The 25713-nt window shown below is 42.4% G+C and overlaps 1 protein-coding gene and 1 pseudogene across 1 annotated transcript in view; both read left to right on the top strand.

The window, feature by feature from the left end:
- The window catches only part of LOC126183449 (tolloid-like protein 1), a 604520-nt gene that overhangs the window by 278092 nt on the left and 300715 nt on the right, over positions 1–25713 (top strand). The window lies entirely within an intron of this gene.
- Positions 9982–10099, top strand: LOC126185759 (5S ribosomal RNA; annotated as a pseudogene).

The raw sequence follows: 25713 nt of genomic DNA, 5'->3' as shown, positions 1-25713 counted from the left end.
TAACTTATATAAACGAATTAGAAGACAATCTGAGCAGCCCTCAGATTGTTTGCAGATGATGCTGTCATTTACCGTCTAGTTAAATCTTTAGAAGATCAAAACCAATTGCAAAATTACTTAGCCACGATGTTTGTTTGATGCTAAAAGTGACAATTGACTCTGAATAAGAGAATGTGTAAGGTCATCCTCATGAGTACTGAAAGGAATCCTTCAAATTTTGGCTACACGACAAAATCACACAACTCTAAAGGCTGTCAATTCAACTAAATACCTAGGAATTAAAATTATGTACAACTTAAATTGGAACATCACATAGATAATGCTGTGGAGAAGACACAACACTTAGAAGGTACAACACTACGCTTGTCCGTAGTCCGCTAGAGTATTATTGTGTGGTATTGGATCTATACTTAGATAGCTTTAATGGAGGACATCGAAAAAGTTTGGATTTCCGTAAAAGAGGGGAGAGATATGATATGCGAGATGAGGTGGCAATCACTAAAACAAAAGTGTTTTTCGTTGCGTCGAGATCTTTTCACGAAATTTCAGTCATCGACTTTCTCCTCTGAACGCAAAAATAAATGATCATCATGAAAAATAAGAGAAATCGGAGCTCGTACGGAAAGATTTCAGTGCTAATTTTTCCCAAGCGCTGTTTCAGACTGGAGCGATAGAGAAATAGTCTGAAGGTGAATTGCAGACCAGTCATGTAGGTGTAGATGTATATGTGGCTGTAGATATAGATGTAGTACAGAACATTACTTTCTTCTTATAAGATACCTAATGTCAATTAAGTTCAGTCTCTCTACAGAGGTCTACAGTCGCGTTCTTGTACCTTTTAGGGGTTTTAGGTAAATAACATCGCATTCGCACACCAAGAAAATGGGTGATTTCCAATTTTTTAGAATAATATTCTATGTCAGTATTGGTAAGCACTCTAGTTGGAAAATGCTTTAGAAGTTTTTTTTTTTCATCACACCCAGACCAAGCCCTTTTCCCCTCTATGTTCCTAAGTACAAGCCGTTGGCTTCATGAAGTTCTATTACTTTCTATCTCAGCTAATTGTTTGGTGGCACCGTTGTTTGCATCACTAACTGCCATAGCAGTGCCCACTGCTCCACCAGCTAATCGTCCATGCGCTAATACAACTCGTGAAGCAATTTTACGAGCTTTTTTACGGTTGTTATGAGATAACTGGCTGGATTCATAAACTTTAAACTACTTCGAATTGTTTTAAATAACCTGTTCATAACATACTTTGTATTCTTCTTCTACGTCCTTTTCTCTCAATACTACAATGCCACCTAAAGTTTACCACATTCAGCCGACCTCATTAGGAATGCTAAAAGACAACATCCGACGGAGATTTCTCAACATACCTGCTGTTGTGCTGTGCAGTGCTGTTCATAACATTGTTCCTCGACTACAGGTATTGTTGATGAATGACGGCCGACATGCTGAGCAGTTGTTATAATGAACATAGTCTTTGTTAAAAATCAATTGTTATACTAATTATTGCTTTTGTGTCGTATGAAGTGTCACCTGCTGGTAATTTAGTGCAAAATTGTTTTAATTTTTTTTGTTTCAATAAAAGCATATGCATTTCAAGCATGTGGTGCCCATTTTTACCTCTCTACCTACAATATTCCGTGAAGTATTGAATTTTCAAGTGTTCAAAGACTTTTGGTTCACCCTGTATATACTCATTCTTAAATCTGAGACAATTTTTATGAAGGAGAAGGTCGAAACTTCCTGGCAGATTAAAACTGTGTGGTGCCGGACCGTTACTCGAACTCGGCACCTTTGCTTTTCGCTGCAAGTGCTCTATCATCTGAGCTACCCAAGCACGACTTACGACCCGTCCTCACAGCTCTAATTCCGCCATAATCTCGTTTCCTACCTTCCAGACTTCACAGAAGCTCTCCTACAGACCTGCCAGGAAGTTTCATATCAGCGCACACTCCGCTACAAAGTGACAAGTTCATTCTGAAACATCCCCCAGGCTGTGGCTAAGCAATGTTTCCGCCATATTCTTTCTTCCGGAAGTGCTAGTTTTGCAAGGTCTGCAGGGGAGCTTCTGTGAAGTTTGGAAGGAAGAAGACGATGTACAGGCGGAATTAGAGCTGTGAGGACGGGCCGTGAGTTGTGCTTGGGTAGCTCAGTGGTAGAGAACTTGCTCGCGAAAAGCAAAGGTCCCGAGTTCGAGTCTCAGTCCGGTACACAGTTGTAATCTGCCAGGAAGTTTCTCCGGGGAAGAGTGAAAATTTCATTCTGGAAATATCCCCAGGCTGTGGTTAAGCTGTGTCTCCGCAATATCCTTTCTTTCAGGAGTGCTAGTTCTGCAATGTCTGCAGGAGAGCTTCTGTGAAGTTTGGAAGGTAGGAGACGAGATTCTAGCTGAATTAGAGCTGTTAGGGAGGGTTGTGAGTCGTGCTTGGTTATCTGAGAGGGTAGAGCACTTCCCCGCGAAAGGTAAAGTTCCTGATTTCGGGTCTCGGTCCGACACACCGCTTTAATCTGCCAGGAAGTTTCGTATCAGTGCACACTCCGCTGCAGAGTGAAAATTTCACTAGCGAGAAGGTTAATAATCACATTCACTTTACGACGGTTGGAAGAACGAGGTATGATGCTTCTAACTGTAACTGGAAATATACCATCATGTTTGCAGTTTGATGGTTTTAACCCACTTTCATCGATAATAAGACTAATTGGAATTTAAAGTGCATGCTTCTTGAAACGCATTTTCAAAGACACTAAGAATTCTTCAGCCTTGCAACATCCATACCTAAGAGCATTGCGTAGTTTCTAGTACATCACTCCCCCACAGTTGTCTCAGAAATCTGATGATATTCAAAAAGAGTTGAAGGCAGAGTAGAATATGCATTAAGTTCTTATGTTTCCATTATGTGCGATAGCATAAGCCGTCAAAGTTCATTCTGAAAATCGTGCAGAGTAACAAAAGTTCTGGAAAGAATTTGTCTAGGGTTCAAATGGTTGATATGGCTCTGAGCACTATGGGGACTTTACTGCTGAGGTCATTAGTCCCTTAGAACTTAGAAGTGGTTAAACCTAACTAACCTAAGGTCATCACACACCTCCATGCCCGAGGCAGGATTCGAACCTGCGACCGTAGCGGTCTCGCGGTTCCAGACTGTAGCGCCTAGAACCGCTCGGCCACCCCTGCCGGCATTTGTCTAGGGAACATATTTATCGATTATCATTGCAATATCACAGGTTAATGGAAGCGCAAGATAAGCAATTGCAAATGTGGAATGCTAGTACATTAATAACCGTTAACAGCCAGAATATTGATTGCAAGCGTGTAAACGTGCATACATTATGTTGTACAGGTGCCGGATGTCAGTTTTTGGGATGGAGTTCCACGCCTGTTAACTTGTTTCGTCAGTACAGCAACGGTCAATGCTGTTTGCGTATGACGCAAGAGCATTCGTCCAATGACGTCCAACATGTGCTCGATTCTGGTGGTCGAACAGGCCAAGGAAACATTTCGCCACTCTGTAGAGCATGTTGAGACTCAAAAGCGGTATGTCGGCGAGCGTTATCCTGTTGGAAAATCCCCTGGAATGCTGTTATGAGTGGCAGCACAACAGGTCGAATTACCAGACTGACGTACAAATTTCCATTCCTGGTGCGTGAGATAACCACGAGAGGGCTCTTGCTGCCATTCGAAATCAAAATCATACCTCAGGCCATAACTCCAGTTGTAGGTCCAGTGTGTCTAGCATGCAGACAGGTTTTTTGCAGGCCCTCAATTGGCCTCCTTCTAACTAACATATGGCGATGTAGAGCCAGCTTTCATCGGAAAACACAACAGACCTCCAGCCTGCATTCTAATGAGCTCTCGCTTGAAATCACTGAAGTCGCAAATGGCGATGGTTCGGGGTCAGTTGAATGCACGATACAGAGTGTCTGGCTCGGAGCTGTCGTTGAAGTAATCTATTCTTAGCAGTTCGTTGTGTCACTGTGGTGCCCAGTGCTGATCAAATTTCTGCTGCAAATGCAGCACGATGCACCAGAGGCATACGTCTAACACGATGGTCTTACCTCTCGATAATGCCACATGGCAGTCCGGAGCCCGGTAATCTTTCGACCATATACTCTCGTGAATACCGCTGCCGACAGTCATGCACAGTGCCTGCCGAGTCTTTGTGCAGTATCGCAATAGAAACATCCAGCGTCTCGTAGCCGTATTACACGACCTCGTTCAAACTCAGCGAGGTGTTGAAAATGGCGTGTTTGTCAGCTTAAAGGCATTCTTGACTAACATCAACTCACCATCTCCGACCTCAAAGGTAACTAACGCTCATGACTGCTCTGTCGTGTATTTAAAGCAAACCTGATTTGCATCCTCAAATGTGACTGGTGAGAAATTTGAATAGACATTATTTTGCAGATGCTGAAACACGCCTAAAAACTTTCGTTTATATCATACTACTCCCTCGTGGTGTTGCGATTTTTCTCCATTATTGGCTTTAACGCAAATAATGCATTACTTTGACTTTGGCACCCATTCAAGTTAAGGTTACTTAATGTTTTACTGCATATCTGTGAACTTAGCGCCATTTTTATACATCTGACTGTCTTATTTTAATTCTACACTGAGATTGGCTGGGGTGAGGGGGAGGGGCACGAGATACAAAACACATCTGGACTAGTTCTGCCCTCCTGTATTATTTCTTTATTGAAACTACCTTCTGAGTGTCTGTCTGAATATAATACTACACTGTGACTGCCCCTTCAAGGAGGAGGGGGGGGCGGCACGATAGTGACATCATTGATAAGGATGATGAAGTCACTGACAAGGATGATGAAGTCACTGACAAGGATGATGAAGTCACTGACAAGGATGATGAATTCACTGACAAGGATGATGAAGTCACTGACAAGGATGATGATGATGTCACTGACAAGGATGATGATGATGTCACTGACAAGGATGATGATGATGTCACTGACAAGGATGATGATGATGTCACTGACAAGGATGATGATGATGTCACTGACAAGGATGATGATGATGTCACTGACAAGGATGATGATGATGTCACTGACAAGGATGATGATGATGTCACTGACAAGGATGATGATGATGTCACTGACAAGGATGATGATGATGTCACTGACAAGGATGATGAAGTCACTGAGCAGGTTGATGATGTCAATGAGCAGGATGATGATGTCACTGGTGAGAGTGATGATGTCAATGAGCAGGATGATGATGTCACTGGTGAGAGTGATGATGTCGCTGTTAAGTATGTTAATGTCATTTATAACGAGGGTGGCGCTTGTGATGTCATGGGTAGGTCAATGACTTCAGTCCATGGTATATACAAAGGGGTCCAGAACATACAGTGTAAACAAAGTGTCACAGTATGCCCATAGATATACTGCCTTCTCTCCATTGGTACCATTCTGCTCTGTAAGAGTGTTTATTTAGGTGAAGCGGAAGTCAGCTCATGCTGGATACCGTAACATTGTGTTTTTTGTTGACTTTTCTTATCGATCACCTCGAATATTCTGTTAGGATCACCTCCTTCCCTTGTCCACTCCAAACTAAAGTGCTCATAAAACATGATTATGAGTTTATACGAGTAAAAGTCTTACATCAATAGGAAATATATTCACAGCGAGCAATGACAGTACCAAAAACTCTTCAGAGAACAATTTTACAGTTTAAACGCTCCTATCTAGTGTCCAGATTAGTCAAATCATTTACGATTATGGATGCTAGAAGTCGTCTAGCGCTCCAATTAGTGTAACCAGTGAAATCACTCTGTTGTCTCGTTACTGCTGTTCAGGCAAGGATAATGGAGAGTTCCTTTCTTAAGTCCCAACTACAAATTTTTCTCGAATATTGTTTTACCAGTAAAAGATCCTTAATACTTCAGAGCATTACTTTGTTACAAATATTTAGGTGACATACTTTCCACGAAATCATTTTCTTTGCACTCAAGTGTCTCATAAAAAATGTCATTCGTCAGGTTAATTACAAAAGAGTTGCGAACTTTTAATTTTGATAGTCTAAAAAATTGGTAGACAACGATGGTCAAAATTGTTAAATGTCATCATCCTCGCACGTAGAATTATGGGTGTGTTGGACGTTAGCGAAACAGATTACAAACAGTTTTCGAGCTATACTACACAATGAAAGTTTTCTTCATATAACTGCTTGTTATGACTTTCATGTGACATAGTTGTTGATCGTAATGAACAACATGATATTCCAATATTTTTAATTTCGTTATAGCCAGGATAAAATTCTATGTCATCGGATCACCTCATGTTTCAATTGCTCATATTTACTACGAGAATTTCCTAGAAACACTCGGTAGGAAATTATTTATTAAGACACGTAAGACCTTCAAATCTATGTTTTACCCCAGTTCATTACAGACTGCACATCAGGTTAACTAATAATAACAAGTATAAGCTTTAACTACTCATCGAATTCCCTAAGCGACTTTCGACCACTTTCTAAGTTCATTTTACTAATGTGGTACTACAAATTAATTTCCTGTAACCACAATTGTTTCTGTAACTGAACACATAGTGAAAATACAGCTAAGGACAATGTCTGCTACCTGGGGTAGCCTACCATAGACTGGAAATGGTAGGTGAAATATTCGCGTTTCGAAGGAAGCATTTGCCGTATGCGGCGCTTTTGATTCTGTTTGCATTTATCGTCACAGAACATATCGCTAATGAGCTGGCTCATATAGGACCTGAATAAATGAGCCGAGCTGAAACATTTCATGAGTACATCGCCTTTCAGGTTATTCTCCGTCTTTACATCTCTCTTCTGCTCTCGTCTCTTCTCTTCTCGCCCTTCCGCTGCTCGTAGGTGTGAAAAAGAGAGGGGAGTAAGTAAAAAGAGAGGCTCGAGCATGCAAATCTGTGCGTGGATTGCATACACAGCAGTCGAGATTACGCGTATGAGGTGTAGGGCTTACTCAGGTAGTCTGCAACAGAACAACGGGCTTACACGAACAGGAATTTCCGGGAGAAATTAGTTAATTAGGTGCCTCGAGTTTCAGTTTTCGCAATTCACAAATATGGCAAAGAGGTAAATAAATCTTCTTAAAATAAAGATGAACAGTGACTCGCAAATATGCCTTAATTTTGTTGAGAGTGAAAATTAATTGGAATGTGTCGATTACTTACACTCCATCGTAAATACACTCATGTTCAGAAAAAAAACAGAACACGTTGAACGACTAAAGACAGGGAGTTCATATTCACAGAGCATGTACATTAGTGTATTCTGCAGAAATGATAGGAGTTTGTCATCTCGGTTCAGCATGTGCCCTGTCGCCTAGTAGGTACAGGGCCCGCCATGGGCCCTGACAACTTGTTCCATGCGTGATGGCATCGACGTGTATAAAGCGCCAATGGCGTCCAGTGGTATATCCATCCATGTTGGATTCACCTGGTTCCAAAGCTCATCTGTGGTGGGTGGCATAGGGTTACAGCGCTACACCCGTCGTTTCATCACATCCCACACATTTTCGATTGGCGTTAATTCTGGTGATCTGACGGGCCAAGGAAAAAGGTTGACGTCCTGTAACACCAAGAAGGTACGTGTTCGTACAGCAACATATAGTCGTGCATTGTCTTGCTGAAAAATGGCGTCTGGGGTGTTGTGCAGAAAGGGTATGACTATGAGTATCAGGATGTCATTCACGTAGGTCACATTGGTCACAGTCCCCTGGACACACACCAACCGCGATTTGTGATTATACCCAATAGCACCTCACATCATAAAGTCTTGTATGTCTTGTGCGAATGCAGGCACTGTGATGCCGCTCCATCTTATCTGTGGCGGACCAAAATGCGGCCATCATTTTCAAGCAAGCAGAACCTGGATTCGTTCTGAAACACTATGCAATGATTTTCATGTCCACAGTGACTTCGTTCCATATACCACTGCCCTCTAGCATGTTTCTGCACTTCGTCAAAGGTAGGCGGTGATGTGGACGACGTGCACGTAATCCATGCCGTAATAAACGGCGACGGACTCTCAGACCTGATAGTGTACGATGTGTTACATTGTTCCACTGTTGCATCAGAGCCGAGGAGGACACAGATCTGTCCTGCAAATACCATTCGGAAGAGGTGTCGATCTTCTTGGGGTATGGTCTGGATGGTGCTACTTGAACCATCTCGATGTGTTCTACGGCATCCGTGAACCATTCTGCTCACACTCGTTGCACTGCCGAAACACTTCGTCCCACACGAGCAGCAGTTTCCCGGAAGGATGAATCAGATTCTCCCATGCCAATAATGCGTGCACTTTCAAATTCACTGATTTGACAATAAAAGCTGCAGGCACTTTTTACCGGTAGTTGGTGTTGCACTGCCATACCGATGTTGATCATGAACACGCTGACCGACATGGTTCAAATGCAGCTCATTTCTGCAAGAACATACTAACGTGCATATCCTGTGAATATGAACGTCCTATCTCAAGTAGTTCAAGATGTTCTGTCTTTTCTGAACATGAGTGAAAATTGGACGCCAGAAAATGATAAAAATTGCTCTCGGTTTTCTTCCCGAGTGTTTGTAGGGGCAACGGATTTTGTGCCTTCTATTCTTCAGATGAGACTATATACACACATTAAATAAAGTTTTGCATCACCCAGTTTCCCAGAACTCCTGAAGACAGACGTTGGCTGTGGATATTGTATCACAGACACAGTCCCTCTGGCTGTTGAGAGATGTCATTAAACCCGCCCAATGATGTAAACAACCATGCATGAGCAGCGCCTATTAGACGGAGAGGATCCGACAGCCGATCAGTTCCAGTCATTTCACCAGGAATGACGTACACGTCTCGTGTTGTCTGTAGTTCAACTATTCCTAGACGGCCAATACTGCTGTTCGATCGCGTCTGCAATGTTACTTTGTGCCATGAAGGGCTCTCAACAAGGGAAGTATTCAGTCGTCTCGGAGTGAATCAAAGTGATGTTGTTCGGACATGGAGGAGATACAGAGTGACAGGAACTGTCGATGACATGCCTCGCTCAGGCCAACCAAGTGCTACTACTGCAGTGGATGACCGCTAGCTACGGATTATGACTCGGAGGAAACCTGACAGCAATGGCACCATGTTGAATAATGCTTTTCGTGCAGCCACAGGACGTCGTGTTACGACTCAAACTGTGCGCAATGCCGAATGGACAGCTCAGGATTGACATCACGATGTGTCGCATATGCCTACAAAGAGACAATCGTCGGAGACGTGTTTGTAGGCAACCTGGTCAGACTGAACGCCTTAGACACACTGTCCAACGAGTGCAGCAAGGTGGAGGTTCCCTGCTGTTTTGGGGTGTTATGTGGGGCCGTCGTACGCCGCTGGTGGTCATGGAAGGCGCCGTAACAGCAGTACGATACGTGAATGCCATCCTCCGACCGATAGTGCAACCATATCGGCAGCATATTGGCGAGGCATTCGTCTTCATGGACGACAATTCGCGCCCCCATCGTGCACATTTTGTGAATTACTTCCTTCAGGATAACGACATCGCTCGACTAGAATGGCAAGCATGTTCTCCAGACTTGAACCGTATCGAACATGCCTGGGATAGATTGAAAAGGGCTGTTTATGGACTACGTGACCCACCAACCACTCTGAGGGATCTACGCCGTTGAGAAGTGGGACAATCTGGATCAACAGAGCCTTGGTGAACTTGTGGATAGTATGCTAAGACGAATACAGGGATGCATCAATGCAAGAGGACGTGCTACTGGATATTAGAGGTACCGGTGTGTAAAGCAATCTGGACCACCACCTCTTAAGGTCTCGGTGTGTGGTGGTACAACATGCAATGTGTGGTTTTAATAAGCAATAAAAAGGGCGGAAGTGATGCTTATGTTGATCTCTGTTCCAATTTTCTGTGCAGGTTCCGGAACTCTCGGAGCCGAGGTGCTGCAAAACTATTTTGATGTGTGTATTTACTATTTGGCAACGGCCTTGCCGCAGTGGATACACCGGTTCCCGTCAGATCACCGAAGTTAAGCGCTGTCGGGCGTTGCCGGCACTTGGATGGGTGACCGTCCAGGCCGCCATGCGCTGTTGCCATTTTTCGGGGTGCACTTAGCCTCGTGATGCCAACTGAGGAGCTACTTGACCGAATAGTAGCGGCTCCGGTCATAACGACCGGGAGTGCGGTGTGCTGACCACACGCCCCTCCTATCCGCATCCTCAGCTGAGAGTGACACAGCGGTCGGATGGTCCCGATGGGCCAGTTGTGGCCTGAAGACGGAGTGCTTTTTTATTTACTATTTAATGCTTCTTAATGATTGTCTTTGAAAACAACAGTGGAATGACGTAGGCAGGTGAGAACCTGACTGTAACCCAACAAACAACGTGGGAAAATCTGTTTTTATTTTTACTTTTTTATTTTTATTTATTTTAATTTTTTTTAAAAAACATAAAATGTTTCTTTATATATTTGTGCGAAGACTCTATACCATGACCTATATAGTATGGAGAACACTGAATGATTTCCCACAACATCCTTGTTTTAACGAAGTCTATGTTCTTTCATTGTGCCATCTAGCTTTGTACAAAATTGTATGTGTCTCAAATGAATTTCATATCACAGCGTAGATCCACGAGAATAACGATTAGGATTACAGTACTGTACACGATCTATGACTTCCAGAGTTCATTACGATGTGGATCATCACGAGCTGCAATCAGACCCTATTAACCATGGAGTCACAGATAGTCTGGAAAATTTCTGGGGCTTCTATTTCTGTCTATACAGCATCAACAGCGGTTGCTAGTGGATCGTAACGGACAAGCTGCAGACCGACTGCGACTGGAAAAAAGTACAGGTCATTCCCGTTTTCAAGAATGGTCGTCGAACACACACAAAGCTATAGGTCTATGTCTCTGACGTCCATCAGTTCTAGAATTTTGGAACATTCTTTATCCTCTCGTATTATGACAATTCTGGGCTACGAAAACGATGGTCTCGAGAAACCCAGCACGCTCTGTTTGCCTACGAGACCCAGAAAGCAGTAGGTACAGGCACCCAAGTGGAAGCTGTGTTCCTTGACTTCCGGGAAGCATTCAATACATTTCAATACGAGCATACGCAATATAATACCTGCTGTGTGACTGAAGAGTTTCTAGTAAACAGAATGCAGCATGTGATTCTGAACCGAGAGAAGTCCTCAGATATGTAAGGAACCTTGGGCGTGACTCAGGGGAGTATTATAGGAGCATTACATATATATATATATATATATATATATATATATATATATATATATATATATATATATATGACCTAGTAGATAACGTCGGAAGTTCCGTGAGTCTTTTCGCGGATTATGATGTTGTACGCAGAGAAGTCGCGACGCTAGAAAACTATAGCGAAATGCAGAAAGACCTGCAGAGGATCGGTGCTTGGGGCGGAGTGGAAGTTGACCCTCATCATAAACAATTGTAACATATTGCGAATACAAAGATAGAAAGACCCTTTGTTATGTGATTAAGAAATTTCAGGACAATCACTGAAAGCAGTTACTTCCATAAAATACTTAGGAGCATGCGTGTGGAGGAATCTGAATTGGAACTACCACATAAAAGCCAGTAAGGCGGATGCTAAAATGAGATTAATTGGAGGAATCCTCGGGAAATGTAATTCATCAACATAGGAAGTGGCTTACAAAACACTCATTCGACCGATACTTGAATATTGATCATCAGAATGAGATCCGTGCCAGATAGGCCTGACAGAGGAAATAGAGAAGACCGAAAGAATAGCGGCACGTTTGGTTGCAGATTAATTTAGGAGGCACGAAAGCGTTACAGAGATGATCAACCAACTCAAATAGGCACTGCACAAGAGGCGTTCTGCATCACAGAGTGGTTTATTGTTAAAGTTCCGAGGTCGTACGTTACTAGATGAGTTAACAAAGATATTGCTTCCTCCTACATATATATCTTGCGAAGGGGCCATGAAGATTAAATTAGAGATTCCAGGCCACGTAGAGGCTTACCGGCAAGCGTTATTCCCACGAACTCTTCGCGACTGGAAAAGGAGAGGGAGTGAAGTGACAGTGGTACAAAAAGTACCCTCCGCCACACCCCATAAGGTGAATTGCGGAGTATAGATATAGATGTAAATGTACCGCATGCATTAGATTAGTGACGTTGAGACGTGGAATTTAGGGCAGGCAGGAAAAGGTGTAGACGGGGCCTAATCAGTTACCGTTGGTTGCACAGTAAACACGTACACTTTACTTAAGGAATTAAGTTTTTTAAAAGAATAATTTTGAAAAAAGTTGACAGTAACACAATATACACTGGCTGCTGAAGGCCTTATTACGAAAGAATTCAAAATTATTTGTCGACTGAAGGACACAAGCAATACTTCAGAACAATTAACGGCTGAAGGCCTGAATTACAAATGAGGAAGACAATTACACGTTGAAAATACCAAAATAATTTTTAAAACAATCATTAAAAGAATGGTTGTAACACAAGCTACACTGGCGGCTGAAGGCCGTATTAAGAAAGAATTCAAATTATTTGTCGGATGGAGGCCACGAGCAATAGGAATAATTTAAACAAAATCTTATTTCTAAACAATTGACACAATCAAACCAAAGGGCGTGATCCACAGACAGTGCTCCAAGGATAGACCTGAGAAAAGTCCCTACAGCTGCCTAAGCGGTGCCGGTCGGAGTGGCCGAGCGGTTCTAGGCGCTTCAGTCTGGAACCGCGCGATCGCTACGGTCACAGGTTCGAATCCTGCCTCGGGCATGGATGTGTGTGATGTCCTTAGGTTAGTTAGGTTTAAGTAGTTCTAAGTTCTAGGGGACTGATGACCTCAGATGTTATGTCCCATAGTGCTCAGAGCCATTTGAACCATTTTCCTAAGCGGTGAGACAGGCAGCCAAGAATTATGCTCACTTAACGGATGGCAACTCAAATTAGGGACGGCTTAAACGCGGACCAACACACTCGCAAAATCCACCTAAGATGCGATAGCCAAAACCACGGTAGAATAACATTAACATCGTCAAATGACAAGCATTTAAGTACTCAAGTTGGCTCCATCAAATCCTAGTACGCAGACAGAGTTAAGACCACTGAGACAACCGACCGAACGACCAACCATCAGTCGTTGCCAATCAAGTTCGGCAAGGGAAACGTCGGAGTATAAAACCGCTAATTGACAGCTTGATGGCATGAGGTCACTTCGACGGACGGACACACACACAATGGTGGAAATATCGCTACTCGGATTTAACGATCCATTGATCCTGATCTAGGTGAATCGGATCCCCGATGTGGTCGCCCTCCACGGCGACCACATCCTTCGATCGAGCGGTGCACGTGTGTCAGCAGCGGTGGTGCCGAGTACCGGTGTTGTGCGGACCTCACTTCCGCTCGTCCTAACCAACTGCTTAATCCAGCTCGCAGACAGCTCATTCAAACCACACAAGATACGCACGGATACCCGAAAACAATTCTACAAACAACTCAAACAATATTAAAACCAGTCACTGTGGAGCAACAGGTCGAATTACAAGTAGACACAAACACAGAAGAGCCAGAAGAGGTCGGAAAACCAAATACACGTCGTCCGCTGAGACGACTGACCGAGCGACCAACCGACGGTCGTTCCCGCTCAAGTCAGGCACTGAAGGATCCCAGCATAAATCGTCGACTGACAACTTATTGCCATGAGGTCACTTCGACGAACGGAGACACACACACACACACACACACACACACACACACACACACACACACACACACACACACCAGTGAAGGTTGCATTACTGGAATTTAACGATCCATTCAGCTTAAACTCGCTGAATCCGATCCTTGACGTGGTCGTGCACTCTCACGACCACGTCCTTCCGTCGGGCAGTGCATGTATGGCGCCAGCGGTCGGGCGAGTACTGGCTGTACGGACTTCACTGCTGCTCCTTCCCCCCAACTGAACTCCGACACACGACGAGCAGGAAATACTTGAGGTCGCTCCAAAGATAGTACCGCAGTACTCGCTATCGATAAACGCCGCTGCTGCCACTCACGGACAGACAAAGCAAGCAAACGTAGTGGCACCAGTGAACGCACTAAGAAAACGTGAGGTCACAATCCGAATACACGATGTCAACCTGTCAACGGGACAAACGCGAGCCGGAGCACGGCTCAGACGTGTTAGAAATGCGTACTGAATAACAATTGTACATGTAGTTCTTCGAAGAAGATTTGCACATTTCTCGCTAATGTGGCTGCGCATAGTACTGCGGAAACGCAGAATAAGGCAGCGCTCAGTGCATGGATGAGACGATTGCATTTTTTATCCAATAGCGTCCCAAACCGTCATCCCTCTTACTTGCAGCTCAACAGTGCAAGGTATCAGGCTGTGTTCATTATGACAGCGTCTATTACGTATTAGACTATCACACACACAAGGTAAGTACGACTTGCCCGAAACTTCTCCATTTCGCCAATCATCACGCCACTGACAGCTTTCACGTCCTTGCAGAATACGCTATTTGTGATTCCTTGACTGTGGAAGCCGAAACAATGGTTTGCAAGGTACAAATCCAGTCCAAAACTGAACACATCGAACCGTCTGCTTAGGTAGGAACAAATGTTAACAGCGCTCTTGACTCAGATCATCAATGTACACAAATCTGTACAATTTGTTACTGCCATGAGAACAAGATGGTGGCCATCCCATATTATGGCACGTTGCGTGTTTTAGAATTCTTTTGTCACTATAATTTCCGTTCACTTGCTCAACACAAACGTCACTATCGAGGAACCATTTTCTGTACGAGCCGAAATCTTACAATATAGCAAATATATTTACCCAGGTCGAGCATTTTGATCAATTATATACACACCACTAGCCATTGAAATTGCAACACTATGAATGCAACACGCAACAAACGTCAGATTGGTATGAAGTGTACTACATGCTTCGTTATGCAAATTTACCTTTCAGTGCATCCACACAGCATAGCTACGTGTACCGTTATCTATGTTCTGTATATAGGGAAACAGTTCGCTGCAGATTACTCATTCACAAATCGCACATGAATGTTGTTTGTTTGTAAGAAGATCGTGTTCTGCCTCGTGTAAAATGGAAAAACGTCTACCATATGGGCCGGAATTCGACAGAGAACGATCTATCGAAATTGCGGTTATTGTTCTGCAATATTTGTGTTCTCGTTGGTCGATATCCCACGACTGTCATGCGAATGTGGAATCGATGTTTTTAGGAGGGCCATACTCTACGTCATGCAATATCTCAACATTCCCACGCGACTAGCGCCTGAGCGGACGTACATAGAGGTGACTAAAATCATGGGATAGCGATATGCACGTATACACATGTCAGTAGTATGGGTACACTAGGTATAACAGGGCAGTGCACTAGCAGAACTACCTTTTGTACTCAGGTGATCCATGTGAAAAGGTTTCCTACGTGATTATGGCAGCACGACGGAAATTAACGGACTTTGAATATGGAATGGTAGCTGGAGGTAGATGCGTGGGGAATTCCAATTCGGAAAGCGTTAGAGAATTCAACATTCATAGATCCACAGTGTCAAGAGTGTGCAGACAGTACCAAATTTCTGGCATTACTTTTCACCAAGGACCATGCAGTAGTCGACGGCCTTCATTTAACGGCCAAGAGCAGCGGCGATTGCGTAGTGTCAGTGGTAACAGACAATCAACACTGTGTGGAACAACTGATGAGGTGAAATATGGCGTTAATGGCTATGATATCAGGCGACCGACGCGAGTACCTCTGGTAACAGCACAACATGGTCTGCAGCCTCTCCTGGGCTCGTGACCAGATCAGATGGACCTTAGACGGAACCCGTAGCCTTGTCAGATGAGTCCCGATTTCAGTGGGTAAGAGTTGATGGTAGGGTTCAAGTGTGGCACAGAGCCCACGAAGTCATAGACCCAAGTTGTCAACAAGGCACTGTGCAAAGCTTGTGGTGGTTCCATAAATGGTGTGGACTGTGTTTACATGTAATGGACTGGGTCCTCTGGTCCAAGTGAACCGCTCATTGACTGAAAAATAGTTATGCTCGTCCACTTGGAGACCATTTGAAGCCATTCATCGATTACATGGTCCCACCAACGATGAAATTTTTATGGATAACAATGCACCATGTCACTGGGCCACAATTGATCATGATTGGTTCCAAGACCATTCTGAACAATTCAAGCGAATGATTTGACCACCCAGATTGCCCGACATGAATCCCATCGAATGTTTGTCACATAATCAAGAGGTTAGTTCGCGCAAAAAATCCTGCACCGGCAACACTTTCACACTTGTGGACGGCTATAGGCGCAGCGTGGTTCAGTATTTCTGCAGGGAACTTCCAACGACTTGTTGAGTCCATGTCACGAAAAATAGTTGCTCTCCGCCGGGCAAAAGGAGATCTGACACAATATTAGGAGGAGTCCCATGGCTTTTGTCACCCCAGTGTATTGTTTGAACGGGCGTGCAGAGCCGTACAATAGTCTCACGTACGTTCAATTACGAAATGAATTTGTTGAGACAGTGCGATGAAGTCTGGAGTATCACGGACTATCAGCTCCGCAACCCTTATTGCGGCTTCCCTTTACGTAGAAGTGGAGGGTGGTAAGTCGGCAGTGCTGCGTCTAAAAACGACGTCAGCACAAGGGTGGCACCGCGTGATTTTTCGAACGTGTACCGGGTTTGCGCACAGCATCAAGATAGACGAACACATGTGTGGTGGCTCCGAGGACAACCATCGTTGACAGACTGAATGCTTCATATGAGTCCAGCACCTGCTGTAATTGTGTGGAGCGCCAACAGGCACATAGCACAATCACCTATGCATCGCACAGCTGATATTTCGGACAGCGGGCGTATATTGTTGACATGTTAATGCTGGCAGCTGTGCCTGATTTTCGAGGTCTCCGTGACGTCCTCTTTCAACAAGACATCGCAAGATCACATATTGTTCATGCTGCCCTCACCTACCTTGAAATAGAGGTTATTCCACTGTTGCCCTGGCCAGCATGCCCTCCAGATCTCTCACACGCTGAACACATCCGAAAATGAGTTGCTGAGAGACTGGCACGCCGCTAGTCATCTGCCACAACGATTGATGAACTTTGTGACACAGCGACGAAAAAGCATATAATGAAGTGCCTGTACCTGCCATCCAAACCCAGCAAAACCCGATGGCTAACCGCTGTTGCTAACAGAGGCAGAGGCTCTGAGAGTTAGTTCCACACACCCACAGTTTGGTTTCAGTGGGCCACTAAGCGTCATTCAGACGATTTTCACAAACTGTAAGATATTTTCTTTGTATAGACTACTTCACAATGAATGGAGCACGTTGGCAAGTAAGCTCAAATATCGATGGTAGTGGATGTCAAAGTTGCAGTTTTTCTATAGGAAACAACTGGGAAATAAGAAGAGAGTTAATCGAAATATTTTCGGACGACCGCGGAGTTACATCGAATACGAAAAGTAATTAAGAAATACGGTGGAGTTTACAGCAACACCACATTAGTTATAAGAGAACATTCCCAAATATCAATAAACGATCTTGATGAAATTTGGCTGGAATGTGGAGGGGGCAAAATAGTGCAACACGTATTGTTTTTTATTTGTGCCCAGTTTCACTTTTAACGGGTGAAAGGCACTCCGATAGGTAATTTGGTATATTAAGTTTAGAGTGAATAACTTCGAAACGATTATATATAAAAAGTATTTTTCATATGAGAGTTGAAATGTAATTAATGTTCTTGAAAACTGTATAATCAAATTTTGTGATAAATGATATTTTGTAAAATGCCCACCACCATTAACAGAACTCTAAAAATGAACACTTTAGTTATCACATGAATTAAAAGAGCTTTCAAACCACGTATATTGCTGTTTAAGAGAGCTGGTTTGGGGAATATCATTTTTGGAAAATAATCTATGCACGATGTGCTCTCGGAATATTTTAAAAAAACTTTTTAATATATCTAAATATTTATTAATATTCTCCGTATTTATTTGGCTTATATGTGTATTACGTTTTAAATTGTTATTTTACGTTTACATTCTCGTTTTTTTCTTAGTTTGCCGTTTCACTTCCGTATATTATGTTAATTGAAAATAATAAGTAGCTCATTATTATGATAAACAATAATTACAGCATTGATAACCTGTAAAGAAATGTTTATAACGTAACGTTTTCTACACCATGCACATCAAATTAACGAAATTTCTTCACTTAATTTGCTCGATGGTGAAGACAATATGAACTAAAATTTAACAGGATTTCAAATTGACACGGGTGATTCTCTAAAAACCCTGATTTGTATCAGGCACATTTCAGTACATTAGTAGCCCTTGGCGAAGAGAATTAATTACGTATTAATGACTGCAACTTTATTGTATTTTTCTCGAGTGGAGATTAACATCATAATCATTGAACATAACTGAATCTGGAAGTCTTCTCACAAAGTTCTTCCAACATAGCTGTTCTTCCAACAGCTGTACCTGTGATGTCAACCCCCTTGGGACCACCACGTGAACAAGTTCCTTGTCTTCAGGTACGATACTCTAAAAGGTTCTTTCACGCTAACAATAAGACTAATATTTCTCCTGACTGGGTTCAAATGGTTCAAATGGCTCTGAGCACTATGGGACTTAACTTCTAAGGTCATCAGTCCCCTAGAACTTAGAACTACTTAAACCTAACTAACCTAAGGACATCACACACATCCATGCCCGAGGCAGGATTCGAACCTGCGACCGTAGCGGCCGCGCGGTTCCAGACTGTAGCGCCTTTAACCGCTTGGTCACCACGGCCGGCTCTCCTGACTGGGAAAGAAAACATCTTTCAGATATGTTTTGAACTGGTCAGACTAAGAAAGAAACGAGAATGTAAACGTAAAATAACAATCTTTTAATCGGATTAAAATAAATTTGCGATCAAGGCTGTTTTTTAATTATCATAGTAATATAAGATCGCTGACAATATTTTCAAAAATTTTATGACCAGACCTTTGTTTACCAGATTTCGATGCCGCCATTTGGGGATTCAAAAAGAGATTCTCGACTTCTCGGTCCAGATTCACCATTAGTTTCTCTTGAAACGGTGAAAAGACGGATAGTCACTGTGAAAATAATATTTGATCATCGTACCTGAGGCAAGAAATATATGATGATCCTAGAGGGGACGACGATGCAGGTACAACTGGGGAACATATACGGCTTTCGATGCGTGAAGAACTTTATGAGAAGATTTTCAGATCTAGTTCTGTTGAATGATTATAATATCAGTCTCCACTTGAGAAACAATACACTCAAACTACAATCATTAGTAAATAATGAATTCTCTTCGCGAAGGCTTAGAGATTTATACCAAATAAATTAACAAACGATGGAGATGATCCTGCTTGGTACGCGAAACGGGTCAGAACACTGTTGCAGAAACAACGAAACAAACATGCCAAATTTAAACAGACGCAAAATCCCCAAGATTGGCAATCTTTTACAGAAGCTCGAAATTTAGCAAGATGATTATAACAGTTTCCACTTTGCTTCGAAACCTGGCAGAAAATCCAAAGGGATTCTGGTCGTATGTGAAGTATGTTTGCGGCAAGAAACAATCAATGCCTTCTCTGCGCGATAGCAATGGAGATACTATCGAAGACAGTGCTGCCAAAGCAGAGTTACTAAACACAGCCTTCTGAAATGCCTTCACAAAAAAAGACGAAGTAAGTATTCCAGAATTCGAATCAAGAACAACTGCCAACATGACTAACGTAGAAGTAAATATCCTCGGTGTAGTGAAGCAACTTAAATCACTTCATAAAAATAAGTCTTCTGGTTTAGACTGTATACCAATTAGCTTCCTTCCAAAGTATGCTGATGCATTAGCTCCATACTTAACTATGAAACACTACCGTTCTCTCTACGAAAGATCGGTACCCAAAGAATGAAAATTTGCACAGGTCACACCAATATTCAAGAAAGGTAGTAGAAGTAATCCACTTAATTACAGGCCCATATCATTAACGTCGATGTACAGTAGGATATTGGAACGTCCATTGTGTTCGAACATTATGAATTACCTCGAAGAAAACGCTCTATTGACACACAGTCAACATGGGTTTAGAAAACATAGTTCTTGTGAAACGCAACTAGCTCTTTATTCTCATGAAGTGTTGAGTGTTAGTGACAAGGGATTTCAGATCGATTCCGTATTTCTGGATTTCCGGAAAGCTTTTGACACTGTACCACACAAGCGGCTTGTAATCAAATTGCGTGCTTATGGTATATCGCCTCAGTTATGTGACTGGATTTGTGATTTCCTGTCAGAGAGGTCACAGTTCGTAGTAATTGACGGAAAGTCATCGAGTAAAACAGAAGTGATTTCTGGCGTTCACCAAGGTAGTGTTATAGGCCCTTTCCTCTTCCGTATCTATATAAACGCTTTGGGAGACAATCTGAGCAACCCCCTTAGGTTGTTTGCAGATGACGCTGTCGTTTTTTGATTAATAAAGTCATCAGAAGATCAAAACTAATTGCAAAACGATTTAGAAAAGATATCTGAATGGTGCGAAAATTGGCAGTTGACCTTAAATAACAAAATGTGTGAGGTCATCCACATGAGTGCCAAAATGAATTCGTTAAATTTCGGTTACACGATAAATCGTTCAAATATAAAGGCCGTAAATTCAACTTAATACCTTGGAATTACAATTACGAACAACTTAAATTGGTAGGAACACATAGAAAATGTTGTGGGGAAGACTAACCAAAGACTACGTTTTATTGGCAGGACACTTAGAAAATGTAACAGATCTACTAAGGACACTGCCTACACTACGTTTGCCTGTCCTCTTTTAGAATACTGCTGCGCGGTGTGGGATCCTTACGGGATAGGACTGACGGAGTACATCGAAAAAGTTCAAAGTATGGCAGCACGTTTTGTATTATCGCGAAATATAGGAGAGAGTGTCACTGAAATGATACAGGATTTGGGCTGGACATCATTAAAAGAAAGGTGTTTTTCATTGCGACGGAATCTTCTCACGAAGTTCCATCACCAACATTCTCCTCCGAATGCGTAAATATTTTGTTGACACCGACCTACATAGGGAGAAACGGTCACCACGATAAAATAAGGTAAATCAGAGCTCGTACGGAAAGATGTATGTTTTCGTTCTTTCCGCGCGCTATACGAGGTTGGAATAATAGAAAATTGTGAAGGTGGTTCGATGAACTCTCTGCCAGGCACTTAAATGTGATCTACAGAGTATCCGTGTAGATGTAGAAATGTAGTGACATATGCCTGAGAAAAACCAGAATATTTAGAGAATCACCTGTAACAATTTGAAATCGTGCTGAATTTTGTTTTTATTGTCTTCACCATAGAATACATTACCTGAAGAAATTTCGTTCGTTTTATGTGCATGGAGCAAAAAACGTTATGTTTTACACATTTCTTTACAGATTATCATTACTGTAATTATTTTCTGTCGTAATAATGACTTACTTATTATTTTCGAGTGACAAAATAGACTTATGTGAAAAGGTAAGCTAAAAAACAAAAAGGATCTTGAATGTAAAACGTAAATTAGCAGTTTAAACATAGAACAAGTATAAGTCAAATAAATAACTACAATCGTTACTAATGTTTAGATATTTCAATTAGGTATGTTGAAAATACTCTGACAGTAAGTTTTGTACAGCTTATTTTTCTCAAGCATTGTACTTCACAAACCAATTTTATTACACAGGGTTTTATGAGGTTTGAAAGCTTTTTTAATTCATGTAGTAACCAAAGTTTTCATTTTTCAAATTTAATTAGTGGTGGTGGGGTACTTTGCATTATCTCAAATTATTACAAAAGTTGATCATACAGTTTTCAAGGATATTAATTATATATCAAATCTGATAAGAAAAATATTTTTATATATCATCGTTTCGAAGATATTTCATCTAAACATAAAATACCAAATTACCTTTTGTGGTTTGCTTTGCCTCTTAAAAGTGAAATTATGGCAAAAAGAAATACGTATTACAATATCTTGCCGCCTCTATGCATTTGCCAAGTTCATTGACACTTGGTACAGTGCCCTCGTTAGATATTTATCCGTTACCACTTCTGAACGTGTAGATCTACCGTAATATGTATTGGATGACATACTCCGTTACAGGGTCACACAAAATTTTAAACACACCGTTCCTTTGTCACTGCTATCTTGGGAAAAATGAAAAGAATATAGTGAAACGAAACTTGTACAGGAGTTAGGAAATGGTCGGGTATAGGAACTGTTGAGAAAACGAATCATCAACATATACACATCATCGGGAAAGTGGGACAAATGATATCGTGAAGTCTATGAAACTAAATGACAGAGAATACTTTTTCAATATACTATAGCTGTTCCCATTATGTTTTATAGGAAATTCCGAAATTCAGTCGAGGTGGGAAACATGGTCGATAAGCCACGCTTATAGGCTTGGAGGATATGTTTCAACAGAACTAAAGTTAGTCACAGCCGAAAGAGTAATAGTCCATCAAAACAATAAAATGTAAGAACTAAACAGTTTCGTTTTAGGGACTAGATGTAAATCACAACCTTAACTGGAAAACTCATTGTCTTTAATTAATGAAGCGTCTTTGGTCAGCTATGTTTTCTGTGCTCATGATTTTTGTTACGTGATTTATAATAAATAAGGAGCAGTGTTGTAATCATCTTGAAAACATAAAGAAGCTTATACTATGAAGGTAGCAGAAGTTACCCTCTTTAACACAGGCATATATGAAGCACTTCAGCAGAGGTTATCTTTAACACAGGCATATATCTACATCTACATTTATAATCCGCAAGCCACCCAACGGTGTGTGGTGGAGGGCTCTTTACGAGCCATTGTCATTACCTCTCTTTCCTGTTCCAGTCGCGTATGGTTCGCGGGAAGAACGACTGTCTGAAAGCCTCCGTGCGCGCTCTAATCTCTCTAATTTTACATTCGTGATCTCCTCGGGAGGTATAAGTAGGGGGAAGCAATATATTCGATACCTCACCCAGAAACGCACCCTCTCGAAACCTGGCGAGCAAGCTACACCGCGATGCAGAGCGCCTCTCTTGCAGAGTCTGCCACTTGAGCCTGCTAAACATCTCCGTAACGCTATCACGGTTACCAAATAACCCTGTGACGAAACGCGCCGCTCCTCTCTGGATCTTCTCTATCTCCTCCGTCAACCCGATCTGGTACGGATCCCACACTGATGTGCAATACTCAAGTATATACTGCTGCAGTCATGGACTGTGCGGCTGGTCCCGGTGGAGGTTCGAGTCCTCCCTCGGGCATGGGTGTGTGTTTGTCCTTAGGATAATTTAGGTTAAGTAGTGTATAAGCTTAGGGACTGATGACCTAAGTAGTTAAGTCCCATAAGACTTCACACGCATTTGAACATTTTTGAACTGCTCAATGGGGGGATGAAAGCAGCATTCTGTATTCAGTTACACATAACCATTTCCCAATACTCAGAGAAATAAAAAAAATGCTTGGAGACTGCGTCAATGCACAGACGTTGGCAAGTCTTAACATGATGCCTAAACAAGTTGAGTCTTCTTCCAACAGGTAAAAGCAAGTTGAGACTTATCAAGTCAATACTCGGAGGGAAACTTACCTGTCCAGTCACATTAATGTGACCACCTGTCAGAAGCCTGAATAACCACCTTTTGCAGCGCGAACCGCTGCGAGACATGCAGCAAGAGCCAATGAGGGGCTGGAGGGTACCGACTGGTATGTCGACTTGAGTGCCGTGGCCGGCTGCGCTAGGATTCTCGGTTGAAAATTCATGGTGCATGCACTCGGATCGAGATGGTCCCACAGAGTCTCGATTGGGCTTTAATCTGGGAGTTTGGTGACCAGTGGAGCACGGTAAACTCATCCTGGTTCTCTTCAAACCACACACGAACATAACGAGCTGTGTGACACGTTGCATTGTCCTGCTGGAGGATGCCATCTTGCAGAGGAAAAACTGCATGTAGCGGTGGACATGATCCCAAACATATATGTATACTCATGTTGATCCACTGTGTCTTCCACAATGCCGAGATCACCCAGGAAAGGCCACGAAAACATTCCCCAGACCATAATGCCTCCGACGATTACTGCAGGGTGTTTTCTTCCAGACGTTTCACCCCGTACACGCCAACGGCCATCTGTCGACGGAGCATAAAACGTGATTAACCTGAAAACGCCTCCTGTCGCCACTCCGTGGACGTCCAGTTGCAGTACTGGCGTGCAAATTCCAGCCTTTGTAGCCGTTGAACATGAATCAGCATGGCTAATGAAGCAGGCGCCTCCTGCGGAGGCCCAAGTGCAACAGCTTCTGCTGTACAGTCGTTGAACAGATAATGTTGGTCGCTCTTTGGTTCAACTGGGCGGTCAGTTGATCAGTAGTTTCACGTCTATTTGGCCGTACACATTACCGCAGCCGTCGTTCACCCACGTAATCTATGGCCAATGGTGCACAACAGTTGCCTCGGCGCCGGTCTTGGATAGCGCTGTTTTGTCACGCACAGTATATTTTAAACACAGCGGCACATGAACAGTTTCCAAACTTAGCCGATTTGGAAATCATCACCCTTGTCCCGAAAGACAATTACCATTCCCCTGGGACGTCATATAAATCGTTCCATTTCTGCATTACTGCAGTCAATTCACTGTTTTCGGTGTCCCCAATTCCCCCCCCCCCCCCCCCCTCCGGCCTGTTTTACATTAATGTGACGGGACCGCATATATTCCCTCTCTCTGGAAATTTAATGTGGTGTATAAATCAGAGAGATAATTATGATGAAACAGATGTGGAAGTAGTATTCACTGTCTAAGTTAATGGTGAAGGATTCTCCTCTGGAACTTCTTATCTTCACCAGTTGCCAAGATAGCATGTGAGCCCTCACACTATCTCCACTAGATCAAGTTCTTACAGATGGTGTGCTACATTAAAAATTAATCATATCAAGCTAGATAAAAACATTTACGTTTATTACATGAAATTCTACAGAGACATGTACTAAGGGCATCGTGTTAACTACCTTTTCAGCTGTTGTTTGGACATCAAGCGACTAACATTGTTATCACAGATCACAATTCATTGCATTGTGCAGTTCAAAAATGTTCAAATTGCTGGATACTACTGCTTACATAAAATCAAGTTAAGTCTTGGGTCACATATTTGTTTATTAAGGATTTTAAACACACAGGATAACAGCTGTCTTCCTGTAAACTGACCATCATTGATCACCAATACCACTGACCATCACTAATCACTGACCATTGTTGAGAACTAACCACATTTCCCTACTGACCACATTTGATCACTAACCATCTTTGATCTCTGACCATCGTTTGTCCCTAATCATCTTCTTTATTTATTTATTTATTTATTGTTCCGTGGGGCCAAATTCAGGAGAAGTCTCCATGGTCATGGAATGAGTCAATACATGAAACTATAACACGATAGTAGAAACAGATAAAATGAAGTATAAGAAACATATTCAGGCGACAGTTCGTAAGTTCAAATAAAGAAAATCAATAATGTAACATTGGAATTTGCTTAATTTTTCAGCTCTTCTAGGAGCTCCTCGACAGAATAGAAGGAGTGAGCCATGAGGAAATTCTTCAGTTTAGA

The sequence above is a fragment of the Schistocerca cancellata genome, chromosome 4, assembly GCF_023864275.1.
Source record: "Schistocerca cancellata isolate TAMUIC-IGC-003103 chromosome 4, iqSchCanc2.1, whole genome shotgun sequence".
Taxonomy (NCBI): domain Eukaryota; kingdom Metazoa; phylum Arthropoda; class Insecta; order Orthoptera; family Acrididae; genus Schistocerca; species Schistocerca cancellata.
This window is presented reverse-complemented; position numbering and strand designations above follow the sequence as displayed.